We start from the raw sequence: 11,595 nt of genomic DNA, 5'->3' as shown, positions 1-11,595 counted from the left end.
GGTGCTACCAGGCTGCGACGACTTGTTACCTCCGATTCGACCCGTCGGGGCCGACGATGAAGACATGATGACCCTCAGCGCCTGCCTGAGCTGGCCCCTGCTTTGGCCGAAGAGCCAGATTCGTTTGGGGGCGGGGGACACCACCCCAAAGACAACACCGCCAGTCATGCCGGCGCCAAGTCGGCCCCATGGCAAGACCGCCGTAACGGTGCCGGACATCCCTATGCCACTGGATCCAAACATGCATATGGCACAGGATCAGAACGACGACGACGACGACGATGATACATTTGGCAACGTCGATCAGTACTTTGCCGATCATGGGTACGATGGCGACTTCATGGGGCCTCCTTCTCAAGAACCAAACCCAACAAAAGACGTGTGCGATCTAGCTGGTACCGCGGAGAAGCCAAGTTGCAACAGGCGCCGTCTGACGTTCAGCTCTCAGGAGACGCCTCCAGCTGCCGACTTCACCGAGCCTCAGATAGGCGAGGTGCGAAATATTATCAGCCCCAACACACTCAAGAAGGCGGTCTGTGAGCAGAACTCGGTCCCATTACAGGAGAAGAAGAAGGCACGCAAAAGAAAGACTAAGAAGGGTGCGAGCCATCCTGCACCGAGTACGATCCATGCTCAGGACGGGCCACCTTCACCGCAGGATATCCCGAGGAGGGTGCATGTGGCGGGTAGGGCGATGCTACCGACAAATATGCTCAATGCTGCAACCGGTGCTATGCGGAGTCTGCATGACAGTGTTCTTTCTTTGGAGAAGCGGCGTCTCAGGGAGAAGGATGTGGCATACCCAGTTTTCGCGGCCAAGGTGCCAGAGGGCAAGGGCTTTGTGGATAACTCCATCGGGCGTACGATCGTCCTGCGTTTTGATGACATCCACGCTATGTTGAACCTTCATCCGCTGCACTACACCTTCGTTCGGCTATTTTTGCTGAGTATGGAGATGCGGATCATTCGCGACAAGACCCCGGACATCGTGATAGTCGACCCCTTCTACATGCGTGCCAAGATCTTGGGCAGCGCTGGGGACCGGCAAGTCGCGAGTTCTTACCTCGAAGGCGTCATTCTGGCAAACCAAGATAAGGATAACTTCCTCGTGCCTTACTTTCCCGAGTAAGTCCTCCCCTCAACCGGCCCGTAACATATGAATTCTTACATTTCGATCGTTTTTCTTTTAACATTCCGTGTTTTCTGCAGTGACACACGTTGCACGCTCATCCTCCTAAGCCCCAAATATTCCATGGCCACGTATTTCGACCCGGACCGTCAGTCGAACGTAGACTACACAAATGTCAAGAAGGTTCTTGATGATGTTCTCCCCGGCTACGCCAAATCTGGAGGCACCTTCACCAGGCCTATTCGTAAGTACAGCAAGCACGTGTTCTCCCACAATACGACGTTCTGCTGCGTCAAGCAGCCGCCTAGCGGTCAGAAGGGTGCCTACTACGCCATCCATCACATGCGGGCGATCGTACGGGACCATCATCAACTTTTGCTACCGAGTAAACTCAAAGATTGGGCCGCGAGCGTGTCGGCAATCCAGGACGCGGACCTCCGACAAGAATTCTTTCGCATCCAGTCGGAGTTTGCAGAAATCATCCATCAAGATGTCCTTCGTACCTCGGGGCAGTTCTACCTCAGAAATCAACCGTCCAACAGTGACATCGACACAATGCTACAAATGCAGGCTGACAACGACCGTTATTTCATGACTCCCACGATAGACGGCGGCTTCATCCATGCTCCGGTCCCTTGAGTCGAGTCGAAAGCAGTGATGCTGTGTCTAGTTCTGAAACATCGATTGGCTCATGTTGTAATTAAACTTTAATGAACTTGTAGTATGTCTCTTTGGTTTCGAGAGTCGTCCAACTTAGATGTAATCGATGCTATTAATGTCTTGCTTTTCTCTTCCGATCGTTCTGTTGCATAATTATATATTGCTTATGTATTGTCTGTGAATTGGTACTAACGTTTCGTTTGGCTAGTGCATAGCGATGCCGACGTATGTCGTGTACAAGGGTAAGGTTCCCGGAGTCTACGATGACTGGGAGGAGTGTTGGAGACAGGTTCACCGATTCAGCGGTAACAGTTACAAAGGGTACACCACTAGGGCCGAGGCCGAATCTAGATACGCCCGCTATCTAGCGGGAGAGGGGAGGGAGCGTTGGAGGAACCGGATGAAGACGAGTTTCATCGTGATGATGCTCATCATGATGACCGCAGCTCTCTTCTATGTGATGGTAGTTTAGATGATCGATATCGACTTGTAATGTGAAGACAAACTCACTACTCGCGGTCTCGAGACTTGTAATATAATGTTCTATCTTTGTTCGGTCTTTTCAATTCGGAGACTAATATGATGAATTGTATTCGGAGACTAATATGATGAATTGTATTCAAAGACTAATCTTCTATTGTATTCGATGAATCTGTTGTTGATGTGTGTCGTCTATATTTTGTCAAATTATACATTCTGTAACCTGTGCAAAAAACAGAAAATAAAAAAATAAAAAACCTAATATTCATACTAATGGCGCATCACATGACAATGCGCCATTAGTATGACAAAGCATACTAATGGCGCATCACTGGTAAGTGCGCCATTAATATGCCATGGTTACTAATGGCGCATCCAGTGGTGGTGCGCCATTAGTATGCCAAAGCACCTGGATATACATGGCCCCTGGGAGGCATACTAATGGCGCACCCTGGCCTATACTAATGGCGCACCCGCGGTGCGCCATTAGTATACCAGATACTAATGGCGCACCAGGTGGTGCGCCATTAGTAAAAATTACTAATGGCGTGCTGTTAATGGCGCACCACAGATGCGCCATTAATGGCCATACTAGGTGCGCCATTAGTAGGGGTTTTTCTAGTAGTGCGGGGAAGACGCGACAGTGGAAGCCCGTGCAGAGAGGAGTACGAGGGTTCATTGGTTCGGCTGCGGTGTGAGGCTGCCGTCGCCGCAGGGCCTGGCCAATGGTGGGAATGGTAGGGGGCGGTGAGGCCTCCGTGGCAGCACAGCCGGCCACGGGAGGCAGGAGCATGCGGCACGACCGGCGCTGCTTTGGGCGGCTGGAGCAAGAAGACTAGAGGTTGAAGAAGCACTAGGCCGTTGGATGGGCATCGTACGGTCACTGGAGCTAGAATCGTTCATATTGACTAAGTTAACAAAGCCCTTCATCCCCGTAAACTTAGTAGGCCCACAAGTCAGCGTCCCACCAAGGTGGGTCCCAGGTAGCCGGGGGAGTATTCATTTTTTTGTGCATAATAAGTAGGCACTTCCGGTGGGTCCGAGCTGACAGCGGGGGGATCATTTTTTTCGCGAAATACGGTGGCCCGTAAGGTGGGTCCCAGTAGTCAGGGGGCAAATGTTTTTTTTTGCAAAATACGGTGGCCCGTCCAGTGGGTCCCTGCTGTCAGTTGGAGGAATCATTATTTTCCGCGTAATAAGGAGGCATTTACTTGCTGCGGCTGTGGACCCAGCTGAGACTCTCCACGTACAGTATACTTCCGATGGAAGTCGTTCCTTGACCACGTTGACCTCGCCGTGTTCCGTTGCATGCATGCGTCCATGGGCATGGTGTGTCCCCACTGTCAGCCTCTCACGTACAGTCATCTTCCGATGACTCTCGGTTGTTGACCATGTTGACCACACCGTGCCGAGCGCACCCAGACTGGAACGACCAGGAGATGGGGAAGATGGGGCAGTGGAGTTGCAGATGGAGAGGAGTGGGAAACTTCACTGGTTCGGGTGCACGGCAGCACAGACGCGGTGCCGCCCACGGGAGACAGGAGCAAGAACAGAGGTTGAATAAGGAGCACGGCTGTTGGACTAACATCCAACGGTCTAGCTGCTAGAATCATTTATTGATTAAGTTGACAAAGCCGTGCGTACATGTCCGCTTAGTAGGCCCACAAGTCAGTCACCAAATCTGACGGGTCCCAGCTGTCAACGGGATGAATAATTTTTTTTTCGCAAAACAAGGAGGCACTTCCTTCCGTGCGAAGATACAGCCGGTGGGTCCCAGCTGTCAGGTGGAGGAAATATTTTTTCCAGCTTAATAAGGAGGAACTTTCCTTGCGTGCGACCATGGACCTCGTGGGTCCCAGCCGTCAGGCTCTCCATGTATAGTCCTCTTCCAACGACTCTCGTTTGTTGACCACGCCACACCGAACGCAGCGAGGCGGTGGACAACGGCGAGGCCCCGGACGGGAACGGCTCGGAGATGGGAAAACGCGGCAGTGGAGTCGCAGATTGAGAGGAGGAGAAGAGTTATAACTGGTTCTGTTGCGGCGTGAGGCTGTAGTCTGTGGAGAATAACAGGAGGTGTCGAGGGGTGGAGGGATAGCCTGGCCAGCGGTGGGGTAGCGCTTCTCAGCGATGCGTGCTAAGCAGAGCCGCTAGCCGTCGGAGGCCGGACCAGGCGGTTCCGGCGATGCTGGAGGAAGAATATGAGAGATTGAAGGTGCATGCCGGCCGTTGGATATAAATCCAATGGCTATGGATGACACAATCATTTGTTGACCAAGTGGACAACGCTCTGCGTAGGCTTTGACCTATTGGCCCACATGTCAGCCTGCAAAAATGTGGCATATATTTAACCCATGTTTTCTAGAATGTACAGTCCATTTGCTGGGCTGGGTGAACAAATAATTTCACGTCAATGAGGCCCATTTATATTTTCTAAGAAATCCCAGCCCATTTGCATTTCCTTGAAATACACGTATTAGGTGGGCTCGTTATATATATAATGTTATGTTAGAAGGAGCAATTAATATCAAAGAATAAACCGGAGAGGCACATTTATATATATATAATTAAGAAATTAGCAAGTTATTGCTCAAAATAAAAATGAGCATGTTATTATTAAATTGGTCCTTAAAATCTTCGCAAGCTTTTGTACGCAAACACCAGGATTTTCCTTGCCTGTGAGTCAAAAACAACCAGGATTTTCCTTGCCAACTTCCGTTAAACATTTACTTTAATAAGTTAATAACACGTGGGATGTTTTTATAATGTATATATAAGTCTCTATAAAATATACGATAATAGTAATAATATAAATCTTTCCCTAATAATAAAGCACGGATTGACTCTTTGGTTTCACCGTCAGAATACGCTTCTTTCCATGAATTTACGCTTTCTGTTTTTTTCCGTTAGTTTTGATTGACAGTCCGTCCAATTGCTGCGAGGCGGTACTAAAAACTTTGTCCATCCAATTAGTCCACATCCACATTCTCTTATTGGGCCTGCATGCATGTTTTGGTCTGCATGCACGCTTCCGTATCTGTACCTTACCTGATTTTCACACATGTACTCGGAGTAATCCCACCTCGATTGCTTACATGAAAGTCTACCAGTTTATATACCTAGGAAAATTGCATATCAACAACAAGCCTCTTGAATCAACAAACACAGAATGAGAACGAAGGGAAATTGTACAACAAAACGGCAGTCCGGCGGAGGCGCAGCACGCAGATGCCTACGACGCAGCCTATTCCACACGCTGGCCACTTCTACACCACGCACGACATGGACACGAGCGTGGCGGCAGGGTGGCTTGAGGCTCGTGGTGGACCGGATCCAGTGAGGGGAAGGCCGGATTCGTCGGCTTGGAGAGGGAGGTGTGGAGGAGCATGCGGGACAGAGGGCGGAGGAGGATGGAGGCGGAATGCCGAGGTCGGGCTATGGACTCAGAGTGGAGGGGCCACGGAGAGGCCCGGGAGCCACCATAGCAGCCACGAGAGCGAGATGGGCCTATCCATTCTCGGCGGTCGTCAGCCGACTTCATGTTTCTCTGCTGATGATCCCTGACCACCTGCTGCCCGGGGTCGGCTACTGTTGTCTCAGTTTGCTTGGTAGTTTCATTCTTGGTTAAGATTAGACCTAGACATGTAGATGCAGATGGACATTGGAGGTACAGTGTTTGCACTAATGACTTGGATAAAAATATTTTTGTATGCACTCCGAGTGGGTCAGTCTATATACACTTAAATTTTCACATTCAGTTTCCTTCAGTTAGATGACAGCAAGCAGATAATGCACTCCTTTTTTCTGAAAAATATATCATAAGGGACATCTTTTGGAAGAATGACGAGCCATGTTGGCCGTAGTTGGAGTGAAAGAATTACAACTTTTTTGTGCCAAATAATCAAATATAGCACTGGTTCAGAAAAAAAAACCGAAACCATGAGAAATGTTGTTGTTGGATGTTAGTGCGCATCATATATCCTCTTGGCCATGCCGGTCATAACAGCAACAACTTTCTTCAGGCTGGTGATGCTCATATTGTCAATCATTCTCACTGTGGTTCCTGAGACAAAAACTCCTAAGGCAGTTTGGTAATTTATGATGCTATTACACCGGAGCACATGTAATGACAGACCCGGTAAAGAAGAATAGAACGTAAGTGTGTGCCATATTTTTTCCCGTTGCAATGCACGGGCCCTTTTGCTAGTACATATAATGTGGTTAGAAGGGAAAACATAAATTGGACACAACATTACTTTTATAAGAGACCTGCGTTTTATACCCCATAGTAGGCATACTAACAAGTTCACACACAAATACAACAGAAAAGGTAAACATTCATATCAAACTCAGGTTCACAGGACACGTTCATATTCATAGCCAACATTCACTATCAACAACTCAAAACATTCATATATACACAAGCTCAGCATATCTATGCATCCAAATGATTGATAGATCACACAACAATATTCATACATAATTCACAAAAAGATTCAGATATACACATGTTCAGTATGTTTATGCATCCAAATGATTGAGATCACAGCCAATATGATCCATGGACGAACTTTAATTACCTAGGGTACAGACTGGTAGATGGTGTTCAATCGGAGGTACTTCTTGCTAAAATTAGTTCTTGTACGAGTAAACTTTCGAGTACATAAGAGGCAGCACAGACAATCTGAACTTTGCTTGTAGGTTTATCCTCAAATAGTGGCCTCGTGCCGAGGGAGGTTTGAGCAACTTGGCCACTACCTTCATCCAACTAGTTTACTGGCTCATCTTGGACCTGTATCTCGCCAAAATTCTACATTGCAGACGAGAAAGGAGGCGGTTGAGAAAATGAACCACCCAAATTTTTTGTGCAGTTCAACTGAAATGGAGCATCCTTGGCGTGCAGACTGATTAAGTGCCAGATGAATATACGCGTCAACCAACTTGTCTGGAATCTTTAGACTCCATGCCATATAGTTCGCTACCATATGTGTCGATAACCAAAAGGCACAAGTTGGGACCAAAGACTGGACTGCGTTTTTCTGGGCTATGCACCAAGCAATATTTTTGGCGTTCACTCTCCTAGTACTTGGAGTTTGACAATTGGTTGACGCTGGTTGATACTCGAATGAATATAGGCACTTCTTGTCAACATCGATGCTTGTCCGAGTGAACTTTGGAGTACATAGCAGCAGCCGAAGTACCTGTCCATCTGATCATTTTGAGCAGTTCTACTGAAATCACCCGATGTAATGATTTGCCTGCGAGTTCAGGCTCCAAATTACTCCTTTATGAAATCGGCAAACAGTAGCACAATACCAAATTACCAATACATATGATAGGCACAATAATCAGGATAAAGACCAGTACCAACCTGTGTGAGGATCGTCTCACATGTAAGGTAGTCGTTACCGGAGCCCTTGAATGGCCTCAACTGAGGCCTCAGGCTTCAGCAAGATCGCCTTGGCACTGTTTATTCTTCTTCTTCTTCTTCCTCTTCATGCTCTCTTTCTCTTTCTCCTCACCAGTTGGTGAAACCAAGCACATGATTGGCCTTCTAATTCAGAATTGGTTTTGTCAATGAGGGAGTACAAGTGTACTAGTAAAAAACAACATTATTTTCTCATGGCAGTCGGAAAATAGAGATGAACACATGCATTAAATATCATTCTTACCCAAAGGAAGGTTATGGCACAAATATGGATGATGAGGATTAGAACATAGATCTCCCTTTGTGCAGTTCCACCAAAATGAACCAACCGTTCCATTCTGACATTCCAGTTAAACAGCACAAAAGTCACTTCTTTTAAGAAGAGTTTTGTGCAGTGCACCAAAAGTTCACAACAGCAACCAGGTGAATTGGATATCCCTGTTTGCACAAAAAGGCACAGACGAAACAGTAAGAGTCTCAAACAATTACAGGCAAAAACATTTGGCTAAACTTTTCATGGCTTATAACAGTGGCATGGCTTCATTTTTACCAGGGACATTAGACTAAGAACAGTGGGTGCACCAGCAGTCCAGCACCATGTACGTAAACAGGGGCATAAAGTGGTGATTCATAGTTTGTTGCCCCGAGAAACAAACATCCAAGAAACATATCTAGGTTGGTCCCATTTTTGTTCACTCTAGCCACCTACTCCTATGTGTGGATAGCAAATCTAGTCCTGGTCATACCACTGTGTATAGCATTACCCCTATATTTCCCTTTTCGACCAAGAGACCGATTGGATGACCAGTCTGTACTACTTTCACCCCCTTTCCTTCCTGTTTGTACCAAGTCCGATGTACATACTAAATTCCCCCACCCCAACTTTATTTCTTGTTTGAACCAAGTACTACAAGATTCGACTCCATGAAGTAGCTTTACCTCTAACAATAGAAAAAATGTGACGTTGGACCATCCGATCGAGAGGGGCTGAGAGGTAGAAAATGATGCACATGCAGCGACGTAGCGAGCTGGGGAAGTAGAGCTAAGGCGGTTTCGAACGAAGATATACCCGAAGGTCGTCGGGATGTGGATAGGTGGGCGGCGGGAGGCCGGATCCGCCCACAGGCAACGACGAAGGGATCAGAGGACCTCCCGCGTCGGAGCTCGGCCAGGGATAACGGTGCGGCCGGTAGTGGGTCTCCTCCCTCGCTGTCGACGACGACCTAAACTCTGCCCCTCCTCCCCTTCACCGGCGGAGGGGGATACGTCCGGATCTGTAACCAGCGGTGAGGATAGAAAGCCAGTGTTTTTTGAAGGGAGAACGATAGTGTTACTACCCCTATCTTGTTTAGATCTGGAGAGGATGAGAGTGTGTGAATAGAGCAACCCTAGCAAGCAAGCTCGGAGGCTCCGGCCTATGTATATGTAGTGGGGTAGTTTTCCTTTTTCACTCCATCAAAACAATAATTCAAAATTGTGTACTACTACATGCCAGGTCGCGTTTTTAGTTGTTGATTGTTTTTTGAGATAGATACCCGCTTGTTCCAAGTGGTGTTACGGTGTGCCAGGTCGCACTTTGTATCGTTCAAGTCTGGTACTACAAGTCCCTCCATTAAATGAACAACCACCCCCTCGTAAAAATTGTGAACAAGCCCACGGCTAAAATTAGCGGAAACATGGGTTGCCCCAACATGCATTATTATTTATATTTTCTACTCCCTCCGTCCTAAATATAAGTCTTTTTTATTAGCCACACCTAAGACAAGAATTTGTTTATTAGCAGTGAACCCCACATGTCATAGACACAAAAATTGTGGCAAGATTCCCTTAGGCAAGCCAAAGTGTGTCTAACAATTTGAGCAACTCAGGTTAGGCAAGTGTGGCAAGTGTGGGAAAAATAATGTGGCAACATAAGACAAACATAGTCACAATCCAAACAGCCCCGTAATTTTTTGTGACATGCATGCAAATTTGGTTAGTTAAATTTATAGTCAAAATTTGGCAAGGTGCATCAGATGAACACATTCAAGTATCAAAAGGAAAGTCACGACATGCATGCATGCATTGTACTCCCTCCGTTTCCAAATATAAGTCTTTTTAGAGATTGCAACAAGTGACTACATACGAAGCAGAATATGTCTACTCCTACATACGAAGTAGCCCACTTGAAATGTGTAAAAAGACTTATATCGAGTGCAGTTCTTTGATGTGTCTCGTACAAGACCAAGAAATTTGATTACTACAATGCCTTCTGCCTCGCGGACTGAGCTCCGGTGCCTTAACTGCACCTGCCTTTGGCTGCATGACAGGAGGACGAACCACCTGTTGGGCCCACCTGTCATAGATGCAAAGGCAGGAGCAGTAAGTAGAAGCTTTCGCTACACGCTATCCCTCCCGCACGAGGTGGACGGACATGCAGCAGCGGATTCGATACTGTAGAAGTAGGAGTAACATCATTGTCCGTCTTCTTGAATAGGAGAAGAGTCAAGCGCAACCCGAACATGGCAGTTGTGAACGCTCGCGTGGTGCGGTTCCTTGGAGTACTAGCCAGGCTCTTGCATGAGACAAAATTGCTATTGTTTAACAATTAAACTCCATTATCCATTGGTTGATACTCATTCTGCATAGGTCCACGCGCTTAGCACCGTTTCCTCCTAGGGTCACCAATGTTTATTTGCTAATTAATAGCATTGCATGCAATGAACTAGCCATTGCAAGTCATTAAAAGCATGCACACCTCTCATCTCTTATTGGTTGATATGTCAAGAAACAAGAAACAAGGTAGAAGTTAATGCACCGCGCCTAAGTGTTTTGGGACTATTTGGTTTTCGTAAGATGACTTATACACCTAGACGAAGGGAGTAGTATAGCCCTGTAAACTGGAAAGGAGTATTTGCCTTTCTAGAGATTTCAACAAGTGACTAGACTACACCGTGTGCAGTACTCCCTCCCTTCCGGTTTATAGGGATCAAACCTCAAATCTCATGAACCAAGGCATTTTGCGATTGGAGGAATGTATCTCGTACTTTACAAAACTACCCTAATTAAACACATGCATTAATTACGTAGTTCTCTCGTTTTCCTCTGCACCTTGGTTGCGGTGCACAATATTGAGCACTCCTATATGACTAGCCGCTCTATCTACATGCGGGACATTTCAAAGCATCCGGGCCCGCGTGCCATCCACCAAATCACAATGAGGTGCTACAGTCGAGACTCACCTGTAACCCCGGTGTGGCCATCATGACCCGTCATATCACAAAACCCACATCTTTACCAGCAGTGGTAAGGTGGCCTCCAAGTTGGACTGGACGAAGCAACCATCATTTCACTGGAACGCTCGTTCAAGCCCTTTCTTCCCTTCCTTGAAGAAAACCTCACTCCAGGCTACTCACTTCTGCCATTTTTCTTCTGTACCGACGAAGGAAAGGTGGGCGAATCAGTTATGCTGCTATATTTTCATTCCAAGAATCTTCTTTTTGCGAAGCACCGACCGATTCTCACATCCTATTCTTTTCCCGTTTTCATTGCGATTGTGGTTTCCTTTCGATTGCTTTTTGTTTGTCAGTTCATTGATGGATCCTGGAGCACTAGGCAAAGAGTTGCCGGCGGACAACCCACTGGAGACAGCGATCTCCAGGAAGCGAGCATCGACCAACGAGTTGACCATGTTGGCGGGCCAACCCATGGAGACAAAGAACTCCAAGAAACAAGCACTGGCCAAAGAGTTGAGGACTTTGGCGGACGAACTCCTCAAAGGAAGTTCGAAGAACAGCAAGGGCCCCACCGTGCCTACCCCAGGAACTCTGATTGCCACCTATGTGAGGCTCAAGACCGAGTTTGAGGAGATAGTCACCGTTGAGAAGCAGTATTCCCCTGGCAAGGTGATGGCCCCCAT

This window comes from Triticum dicoccoides, chromosome 7A, assembly GCF_002162155.2.
Source record: "Triticum dicoccoides isolate Atlit2015 ecotype Zavitan chromosome 7A, WEW_v2.0, whole genome shotgun sequence".
Lineage (NCBI taxonomy): Eukaryota > Viridiplantae > Streptophyta > Magnoliopsida > Poales > Poaceae > Triticum > Triticum dicoccoides.
The sequence above is the reverse complement of the archived record's forward strand: the minus strand, read 5'-3'. Positions refer to the sequence as shown.